This window comes from Mustela nigripes, chromosome 13 (genome assembly GCF_022355385.1).
Source record: "Mustela nigripes isolate SB6536 chromosome 13, MUSNIG.SB6536, whole genome shotgun sequence".
Classification (NCBI taxonomy): domain Eukaryota; kingdom Metazoa; phylum Chordata; class Mammalia; order Carnivora; family Mustelidae; genus Mustela; species Mustela nigripes.
This window is the reverse complement of record NC_081569.1, coordinates 22,912,588-22,924,193: the sequence shown is the minus strand read 5'-3', so window position 1 is coordinate 22,924,193 and position 11,606 is coordinate 22,912,588. Positions and strand designations below refer to the sequence as shown.

General features: G+C 34.7%; 1 long non-coding RNA gene across 2 annotated transcripts in view; it reads right to left on the bottom strand.

The window, feature by feature from the left end:
* Nucleotides 1-3,832: 3,832 nt before the first annotated feature.
* Nucleotides 3,833-11,606, bottom strand: part of LOC132029117 (uncharacterized) — a 56,237-nt gene continuing 48,463 nt past the window's right edge. For both annotated transcript variants that reach the window (XR_009407720.1, XR_009407721.1), the window contains 3 exons: nucleotides 7,126-7,217; nucleotides 6,073-6,172; nucleotides 3,833-5,161 (listed from right to left, as the gene is read on the bottom strand). This is a non-coding gene — a long non-coding RNA (uncharacterized LOC132029117). The remainder of the gene's footprint in view (nucleotides 5,162-6,072; nucleotides 6,173-7,125; nucleotides 7,218-11,606) is intronic.

Below are 11,606 nucleotides of genomic sequence, written 5' to 3'. Positions count from 1 at the left end.
AAAAAATGCACTTGCTTTGATGAGAACTGGTATTGTATATAAGTGTTGAATCACTAAATTATATACCTGAATCAAATTTTTCATTGAATGTTACCATCTGTAATTTAAATAAAAGCTTGGAAGAAAAAAATAAACTTTGGAAAAAAGAAACAGAAATTTTAACAAATAATATATATAACTGGCAGCTAACTTCATGAAAAATTGTTTATCTTTTTAAATAAACACATTGAAAATTAAAGTCACAGTAAGATACCACTTCACACCCACTGAAATAGATAAAATTTAAGAGAATGACAATGTCCAAGGTTAGTGATAATGTATAGTAACTGAAAATATCATATATCATGGGTTGAGAGTGTAAAAATCTGCCAAATATTAGAGTACATTTTTGAAGTTTCCTATAAAGTTAAGCAAATTATATCTTATGATCAAGCACATTCCATTTTTAGGCAATTATATAAGAGACCTGCTAACATATTCAAAATGGCTAGAAACAGCCCATTACCTATTCTCCATCAACAGAAGAATAGGTAAGTGAATTATAATATGCCTATTCAGTTAAATGTTACCCTGCAGTTGAAAGTTTTAAAATCCATTAATATACAGAATAACATGGATGAATTCTAATATCATGATAGGTGAAAGGAGCACATACTGTGTGATTCAATTTGTATTAATCTCAAGAACAGATAAAACTCATCTATTATAGAAATTAGAACACTGTTTCCTATGAGAAATAGATGTGATTGAAGCAGCAGAGGAGGTTCTCAAGTAATAAAAAGATTCTACTTCCTGATTAAGGTAGTAGTTGCATGGGTATGCACTTAGAAAACTCAATGAATTATACAGTTAAGATCTCTGCATTTAACTATGGAAATGTTAGCTGTGTGAGAATATAAATATTTAAAAAGCTTCTCAATACTGATATTAATTGATTTGCTAGAAATAGTATAATATTCCTTTTTTAAAAAGATTTATTTATGTATTTTTGTGAGAAAAGGAGAGTGAACAAGCAGGAGGAGTGGCAGAGGCAGAGGAAGAAGTACGCTCCCCACTGAACAAGGAGTCCAGTGCAGAACTTAGTTCCCAGACCCTGGGATCATGACCTGAGCTGAAGGAAGATGCTTAACCAGCTGAGCCATCCAAGTGTCCCTAGAAATAGTAAAAGATTTATGTAGTACATAAATACAGAAAACTAAGATACACAACATTACAAAATGTGTGTGTGTGTCTGTGTCTGTGTGTGTCTGAGAGGAGAAACAAGAAGCTATAAGGCTAGTTTTCTCCAAAAACGGGAAATTGGGTAGTTATAAAGCACAGAATTGAGCTGAATTACTTTTTCTGAATATACTTTTGTAAATTTTGGAATTTTGTAACATATATTACCTGTAAAAATATACAATTTTAAAAATGATTCTGGGAAAGAGAAGTTTTATAATTTCTGTAAGTTATTTGACAATACCTTATAATTAACATGAAGTAAATATGACAAACTGTTGATAATGGTGGACCCTGGTTTCCTGATGTCTGCAAATTTACTGTTCTTTTCTCTTTACACTCTGCATGTTTACACTGTGTTCATAATGAGAGAAGTTTTATAAAAGTTACAATAGAACAATCTTTCATTACCAAAACAAGTGAAAATAGGAGTATTATACATGTTTAGAATTTATTTAAAAAATACAAAAGACTACAGAAAAATATATAAATAAATTAGAACATAAAAAAACCCCACACTGATAAGTTACACCAAAAAGCTGATTGCGGGAAAGGAAAAGGAAGAGCTAATATTGCTAAAATTCCATGAGTTAGACTTCACTAAAAAGAAAAAGCATAGCAGAAATAACCAAAACTGGGATGAAAATTAATATTAATTGAAATGAGAATTTAATAAGAGTGATGAAAGAACACTTTGCATAACTTCCTGTCACTGTGTTGGAAAATATGCTTGACTTACGATTTTCTAGGATGAAACAAGTTAAGTAAAAGTTGAAAAAAAAAAAAAAAAGGAATCACTGTGGAAAAAGGTGAGAAAATTTTCTAGATAGCCTCAAACTTCAAACCACCAAAATCAAAGGAGAGGCCAGATTATTTAATTGATGTGTTCACTTAACTATTCATTTTAATGCTAAAGATTTTCAACCCATTCTACAGAATTGAATAAAAAACAAAATCCTAGAAATTACTTAATGCAAACAGAGCATCTGAAATCAAAATATGGCAAATATATAGAGGGGTGAGAGGTGGGAAGTTGGGTGAGCCTGGTGGTGGGTATTATGGAGGGCACATATTGCATGGAACACTGAGTGTGGTACATAAACAATGAATTCTGGAACATTGAAAAGAAATTTTAAAAAAAGAAAAAAATTGCAGATCAACTTCATTTAATAGTATACTTGCAAAAAGTCAAAATCAAATTAAGATACTCATAATTTAGTAATAAATTTAGAGCAACTTTTTGGTACCAAATAGGGTTTTCTCATTTAAGGAATAAAAGAAAATTTCAATAATAGAATTATTTCACAATAATAAAAGTTTGAAGAACAATACAATTTTTTATGCAAAAAGCATTTATTCCATCTACAATCTGGTTCTGATTAAATTTTCTTAGAAATATATATAAAGTGGGAGACTTACCTAACATGATACACAAAAACATTTCAAATTTAAAATTCACCTATTTCATTGATGGTTGAGACCACCTAAATCAAAATAACTTACCTATTGGGACTAGGACTTGATACCACCCCTAGTAGAGTCCTATACAAAAGATAGAACTGCAAACAAATAAATACATTTACAGTTTTCTCATATAAGCTAATATCTCTTCTAGCTTTGAAAACATCTTACTCGCATAGGCATACAGCTCATCAGACAACAATTTGTTTTCCTAGACTCACATCAAGGACTTCATGCTACTCTTTTGCCAACCTTATACTACTGCTTCACAAATTTTGTCCATTCTTAGCCAGTTCTATGTTTGAAAAGCCCATCTTAAATCACATCAGCCCAGACCTCAAAGCCAACTTTTAGAACACTATTAAACATTGTCAAATGGTGTTTTCCCTTGCTGCAGTAAGTTTAACACACAGCTTTTGTTGATTATAGTTTTTTTTTCCTTGGAGTCTTTTGGGGTAATAAACCAGCAACAATGTACTGGTCAAACCTGAGAAACATTCCATTAAAAACTGATTAAATTAAGAATGTGTAATAATTTCGCATGTAAGTGCTCTGAAAGTACCAGTCAGTGAACATTATCAATATAAATAAATCAATATCACTTGGAAGAAAAGAATCAAGGTGATCAGTATTTGTAAAGGTTTTGGTACGTATTTTGAAAAAATCTGAAAAGTCATGAAAAAGAGTAAGGTGAGCACTTACCCCCCAAAGCAAAACTTTCAGATGTAGAAAAAATATCAAGGGAGAAAATAAACCCCCCATCACAAAGTGAAAATATTAACAGTAATTAAAATTGTTTAATAAAGTGAAAGACATACCTTATTCTTGGGTAGGAAGACTTATATTATTAAAAACCAAATTCTCCCCTAAATTAATTTATTAAAGTTGATGAAATTGCAGTCTAAACTGTAATTTCTTTCAACGAGAAGACACATGAAACAGGAGGCAGAAGAAGAGACACACAGATCCACAGAACAAAAATGGTGCCAGTCACAGATGAGAATACAGCACGTGTGCAAGATGGCATTACAGATAAATGGGCAATTATTGGCAAATAATCGCAAGTAATGGCAAATAACTTGGCAACTTTAAGATTTCAAATCAAAAAAATTTCTCATGATTTAAGAATTTGAATAAAAGAAAGACAAAAGAATAAAAGTTAACATAGGTGAACGGTTTTATGAAATCAGTATAAATCTTTTTCCAAAATGTCATGAAACTCATAAGCCATTAAAGCAAACATGGTTATACTTGGACATATAACAATCATACACATTCTTATAACAAAAATAAAGTTTAAAAGTGCATAAAAAATATCTGTAAAGCTTAACAATCCAAACCTTTTTTCCTCAATAATAAATTAGCTCTTCAAAATTAGAAGATTAAACCTCCACCCCCAAAATTGGACATAAAGAGGAAATTAAAGAATACAAATGGCTAATAAACATATGAAAAATGATCAAACTCAAAAACAAAAGAAATACAATTTAAGACAATAGTTTGGGCTATCACATTTGCAAAAAGTTTAAATATTTATAAAATCCATTATCTGTGTAGTTGTGGGAAAGCTGGCAATCTCATTCATTGCCATTTGAAGATAAAGTTGTTAACACATTTTAAGGAAATCTTGTAATAATTTTAAATGTGCATAATCCCAGTATTTCAACTGCTAAGTAATTTATTATTATATAAGAGACAAATGCAAAATTATTGATAGGGAGGTTCACTGCACAAAAATTTTGTGCTAACAAATATCTATGGATGAGAAAGTCTTATAACATTTAATTATATTTCATCTACAAAACAGTCATGCAGTCATTCAACAAATGACACAGATGTATATTATTGAAATAGAAAAGGGTATTAAAACTGTAAAATGAAAGGCAATTTGCACAAGAATGTGTACAGTATGGCCCCACTTCCAGAACCCCTCTAAATAGTTTGTGTATATGTGTGTCTGTGTGTGTGCATCTATCCAATTAAAGAATGCACACAACTCTTAAGAGAAGAAAACTCTGGGAGAGAGAACTGGCAGAGAGGAGGGCACATAATTTATATATTAGATATTTAAATATGCTTTGAATTTTTGAAAAAAATTGTGCAGTTTATTTTAATATATCCTATTTAAAATTTTTACCATATGGTAAATGGAAATTATAAATTTATATTTATGGGAGCACTGAGAAATTCCACCATTTTGAGTTTCTTGTATAATAATATTTCCTCTACTGAGGCTCCTGGGATTGAGTCAAGTGGCAGCAAGGGAAACAGTCACCATGCCCAAATTAAAGTCTCATCGATGATATCCCAACATGAGCATTTCTCAGTTAAGCATTTCTTATCTGCAGGAGGTGTCCACTGCAACACAGGAAAGAGAGGAATCGCCAAGAATAAAGAAGAGTGTATCATTGTTTTGGTGCAGTTGGTGGTAGAAGTAATGGCACCCTCAATAACAAATCGACCTCATATTGGTGGTCACCACCTGCAAGGATACAGAGGAAAAAATGGCAAAGGTGAGAGACATTTTCTAAGGAGCACACTGAGGACTATGAAATCCTTATATACTCTACGTCTACATGTGCTATGTAGAATCTACTCAGAGGACAAAAAGAAAGCCACATTTTCAGATGCTGCATTCACCATGTGGCCAGAAAAATTACTTTAAACCTTCCTAAATCAACATCAGTGCTACTTTTTCTTCTTCACCAAGCTAAAAACTAATAGATATCTTCAATTAACTAAGAATTTTATCTCTTTCTCTCTGTATTGGACCTTAAAATTCTAGGTCACTCATTCATTTGATCAATTATTTCAGACAAAACTATTATCCTTCCTTCCAGTCTAATAGATACTGAAAACCACTAAATCTCATGCACACAACCACTTTCTGTTAACAGAATGAATTCAGCCAAGTAGGAGCTTAGATCATTGGATAAGAAAAGCTAAGGAAATCTTTCATATTCACCATAAACACACTAACAGAAATATAGAATATCTATGAAGGTATATAAAAAAATCTGTATCTCTTTTTAAAAATATATTTATTTATTTATTTGAGAAAGAGAGAGAGAGAGAGAAGAGAGGAAAGGAAGAGGGAGAGGAAGAGAGAGTTTTAAGCAAACTCGGCACTGAGTGTGGATCCCGACACAGGGCCCTGAGATAACAATCTGAGTGGAAACCAAGAGTTGGATACTTAACAGACTGCACCACCTGAGAAGCTGTATCTCTTAACTCCGATGCACTGTGGCCCTTGAGTCAATTAGAATATAGCCAAAATCATCAATCTTCAATTAGAATATAGCCAAATCATCAATCTTCAGAAAACTAACATATATTTTCCTACTTAAATATGATTGCTCCTAGAAATCAAGAACTATTCTGAAAAAACATTACCTTCAAAGTGTGGTCCTCAGACCACAGTCTCCTTGTCTGAAGAGTCTTGTTTCAGAGATTTACTGGTATCATTCATACCCAAGAGTTCCCAAGAAGTAATCTGAGGGAGAAAAATGAGAAATACCACTTCTAGTGAAAAAGGTTAATCAGCTGGATACTGGGAAGTTATTCTTTGGTACTCTTTCATATTAATTTCATTTGGGAGCTGTTTCTTACTCTCATACAGCTCTGAAACTACAGCTATTTGCACTATAACTCTATACATTTCAATATCAACATATTTTATCAGAACCTTTCTCTCCTGTGCATTTCCAAGACAGCCTGAATTTCTTGAATCCCACTGAAAATCATGCCTCTTTTCCCCCCATAATTTATCACTTTCTGCTTAGTTGGCCAGGTTATTTACAAAATCACTTAAATAATCTACTTATATATCTATATTCAATAAAAGTTCATTGAGAACCTATTCTATGCCTGGCAATCCATAGGTACTTGTATCACAAAAGTAAACTAAAAATATCAGGTCATTGAAAGGGAGTTGGGGGAAATTGGAAGGGGAGGTGAACCATGAGAGACTATGGACTCTGAAAAAAATCTGAGGGGTTTGAAGTGGCGGGTTGGGAGGTTGGGGTACCAGGCGGTGGGTATTATAGAGGGCACGGATTGCATGGAGCACTAGGTGTGGTGAAAAAATAATGAATACTGTTACACTGAAAAAAAAATCAGGTCATAAGAAATTAAAAGCCTATTTGATTAGTCAAACATAGAAATAAAGACCTGAGAAGCAACTTAGTAAATGGTCTTATAGAAGTTGATTCTGTTTTAGGAGTGATTGTTGAGGAAGTCCCCTATTTGGTAAGACCTGTCAGGACCCACAGATACAACTCCCAGTTTTTGTGCCCACTATTACCTGGATATTGGATGGGTTTTTAATGATATTTCATTACAACCAAATGTCATCAAGCTTAAGAAGAGTAAGATCTATCAACTGCTGTCCCTCTTGGGATTTTTTTTTTCCCAGTAATTATGCAGTTCCTGATAATGTAGTCATACCTGCAAGGGCGTCCAAAAGGCCACAGGTAGCACTGACTTAAAAATAATTTGTCATCTCACTCTCTGGAAATGGCATATGCATCCATCATTATCTGGCAGGAAAAAAAAGAGGAAAAATAACGAATTAAGAAAAAATATGCAGATATAAATATAAATTTATCTATATACACAAAGAGCTGTGTATGTAATCACATTTTGCAATAAAATATTCACAAATTGTGGGTATCATGTTTTACAGATTTTGAAGGGTGGATATTACTAAGTCTTTATGTGTCATGGGCACAACCTTCAAATTTGTACTGCTCTCCCTTCCCCTGAGATCCAATAGACCCCAAAATTGGCTGGCTAATAATTATTTTAGCAAAGTAAAATATTCTTATCCTATTAAGACTGCATGTTACAAAACATTTTTACTATTATACATAGATCATTAAAAATATGGTTTCTCTATTACTATCTGGTGAAGTCCAAGGGACTTTCCCAACAATTCCAATTACAAAAGAAAATTGTTATTTATCAATGTTTTCAAGACCATCTTCAGAAGAAAATACACACATCAATAACATACAAATATTTGGAAAAATTAGACTAAACTAAATTACTCTTTTATAACAACAGTCAAATATTTGCCACAAAACAAAGTTATTTTCTTAAATCTCAAATTTACTGATTACTCAGTGAACTAGAACTATGTCTATCTTAAAGCAATGTCCTAAAATGTCTTTCTGAAGTCATCTGTAGAACATCATATCACAAAGTTAATCAAATATATTTTTAAAAAAATCAAATATATTTAGATTTTCTTCTTTTAACATGTAAACCATTAAAATATCTTAAGTACTAAATTTATGTAGAGGTGTAAAATGTTAACCTTTATATAAAGAAAAACTAAGCAAAAAACCCATAATTGTTACAAAGTGTATTTGTCTTCTGAATATAAACATATTGATACAATACCACTGTCTTCTTTATTTCAGTTCCTGTCTACTGACAAATTTAGAGATATTTATCATTATGTGGTATCTTATAATTCTATTTTCAAATATATTTTCACCAAAATTATCTTAGTAAAGATTTTAACAACAGATATTTTAAAGAGTTATTTTTATAAGATCCATATATTTAATAATGTATTGGCATATATGAGAGTAGTTCCAGATAATTTATTTCCAACAGAAGTTTGGCTCCTGCTGAACAAAAGTTTATAAATCTCAGGGGCCAAAATAATGGGATAACATTGTGCATATATAATTCTCTGGTCTCAGAGTAAATTTGATTCTGAAAATTGCTATTAGCAAATAAATAGATGTGGACCTTGGGGTTTTCTCAAAGTCCCAATGAAAGACAAAAGCCTTTCCTTTCAAAGGAACCACACAGATAAAGTTCTTCAGAAAATATTTAAGATCTAAATTAGAATAATATATCCTGGAAGAAAAAGATATTAAATGAATCTAAATGGGAAAAGAACCACTGTCACTGAAAAAACTGCTACTACTGAGGAAATCTTGACCAACTGTAGCAACTGCTCTAGCTTCCATCACATCTGATTCTTACAGTTAGATGGCAGAAATAGATTTTCTTTAGACTTGTATGATAGTGTTTATCAACATTTAAAAAAATTATTATCACCTTCATGGATATCTTTTTTAGACATCTCCCCCTAGTTTTCTTAACCTTAAACTTTAATACCATAGATACGTTTTATATCACTTATGTATGGTGGCTGTCTGGAGGGCCATGATACACTTAATATTTAAGATTTCTTTTGCTCCCAAGAACTAATTTTCACCTCAGAAATATGACATCAACTCTTTTGAGAGCCAAGGTGTACAGTAAATTGAGGAAAATAACTAAACAGGTTGGGAGTGCATACAGTCTTCCAGCTTGTCATGAAATGTGTTTACAGTAGTTTTTTATTCTTTTCTAATGCTTGTACCCAACAGGACACACTATTGAGGGCTCAGGGATGTTCTCTCAATCACATACCTTACTTTGTCCAATGTCATCTTCTTGCCTGAAAAGAACTATGCTTTTATGCTTTGGTCTAAACACAAAAATGCCCCAAATCCTAGAATCCATAGGAATGGAAAATATGGAGGACTCACAATATCATTAATGTATGCATCTAAAGTTGAGATTATGAAAGGTCTCCTAAAATTGATTAAGTTATTGACTAATTAAAACAGACATTGGCTAGAAACATAGATAAATATGAATGGGTTATACGATAGTGTCAAGGGACCTTCTGGAAGTTTCACAGAGATAAGCACTGATATTGATTGGAATCTAATCAGTGGCACATTGTTGAGTCTTAAGTGAAACTATACCTTGGATTCCTCCATATCCATCTCCCCTCAAGAAAACACAAGGTAAATAATATTTCTTTTTTTAATTTATTTTTTATTTTTAGCATAACAGTATTTATCATTTTTGCACCACACCCAGTGCTCCATGCAATCCGTGCCCTCTATAATACCCACCACCTGGTACCCCGACCTCCCAGCCCCCGCCCCTTCAAAACCCTCAGATTGTTTTTCAGAATCCATAGTCTCTCATGGTTCACCTCCCCTTCCAATTTCCCCCAACTCTCTTCAATAACATGGAGGACATGGGGAGATAGAGAGGTAAATAATATTTCTGATGGAATCTAGAGGTCATTAGCAATGCCCCTCTTTCATTCCTAACTTTTTTGGTTTCTTGTTCAGTCTAATTAAAGTCTTTTTAGATTTTAGAGTTTCATTAACCTTTGAAGAAATGTAACTTTTGGTCTCATGGGTTTTCTTTACAGTTTTTTGGAGGTTTTATTTGTATTTCATTGACTTTGTTCAAATATTTATTTACTTCTACATACTTGATTTTCTAGTTGAGTCTTTTTCTTGTATCTTAAGATAGGAGTTTAGATTATTTATTTGATATATTTACTCTTTTCTCATAGTCATTTAAAACTATAAATCTTGGGTAATGGGCAAGATGGTGGAGAATTAGGAGATCTTGTTTCAACTGGTCCCCTAAAGTGAGCTGAATGTCTACCAGAACACTCTGAACACCCACAAAATCAGCCTGAGATATAAGATTATACACTTCTGGATCTCTTTGGGGACAGAAGACATTAATGGAGAGGTAAACCACAGTGGAAATGCTTGGACTGATGTGGGAGGATAATCAGAAGGGGAGCAAGCCACCAGAAGTGACCCATTGGAAAGAAATACCCAATAAAAAAGTGCCCTGTGGGACGCCTGGGTGGCTCAGTTGGTTAAGCAGCTGCCTTCGGCTCAGGTCATGATCCCAGCGTTCTGGGATCGAGTCCCACATCTGGCTCCTTGCTCAGCAGGGAGTCTGCTTCTCCCTCTGCCTCTGCCTGCCATTCTGTCTGCCTGTGCTCTTTCTCTCCCACCCCCCTGATAAATAAATAAAATCTTTTTTTTTAAAAAAAGTGCCCTGTGATTGGGGACCATCATTAACTTGGAGTCTGGTTAAAAGCACTCAAAAAGAGGGGGGAGGAGTCAAGATGGCGGAGAAGTAGCAGGCTGAGACTGCTTCAGCTAGCTGGAGATCAGCTAGATAGCTTATCTAAAGATTGCAAACACCTGAAAATCCATCAGCAGATCGAAGAGAAGAATAACAGCAATTCTGGAAACAGAAAAACAACCACTTTCTGAAAGGTAGGACCGGCGGAGAAGTGAATCCAAAGCGACGGGAAGATAGACCCCGGGGGGAGGGGCCGGCTCCCGGCAAGCGGCGGAGCAACCGTGCACAAAATCAGGACTTTTAAAAGTCTGTTCCGCTGAGGGACATCGCTCCAGAGGCTAAACCAGGGCGAAGCCCACGCGGGGTCAACGTGGCCTCAGGTCCCGCAGGGTCACAGAAGGATCGGGGGTGTCTGAGTGTCGCAGAGCTTGCGGGTATTGGAACGGGAAAGCCGGCTACAGAGACAGAGCCGACAGTAAGCTCACAGCTCCGTGTTACCTTGAACCGGTCGCAGGCTCGGTGAGCTCGTAGCGCGGCTGGAGGTCAGGCAGACGGGAGTAACTGGGCGTGGTTCTCTGAGCGCGCACTGAGGAGTGCGGCCCTGGGCTCTCGGCTCCTCCGGGCCGGAGACCAGGAGGCCGCCATTTGTATTCCCGTCCTCTGGAACTCTACGGAAAGCGCTCAGGGAACAAAAGCTCCTGAAAGCAAACCCGAGTGGATTACTCACCCCAGCCCCAGGTAAGGGCGGTGTAATTCCGCCTGGGGCAAAGACACTTGAGAATCACTACAACAGGCCCCTCCCCCAGAAGATCAACAAGAAATCCAGCCAAGACCAAGTTCACCTACCAAGGAGTGCGGTTTCAATACCAAGGAGAGCAGCAGAATTCCAGAGGAGGAGAAAGCCAAGCACGGAACTCATGGCTTTTTTCCTGTGATTTTTTTTAGTCTTGCAGTTAATTTAATTTTTTCTTTTTCATTTTTTTTTTTCTCGCCTTCGGGTAAAATTTTTTTTA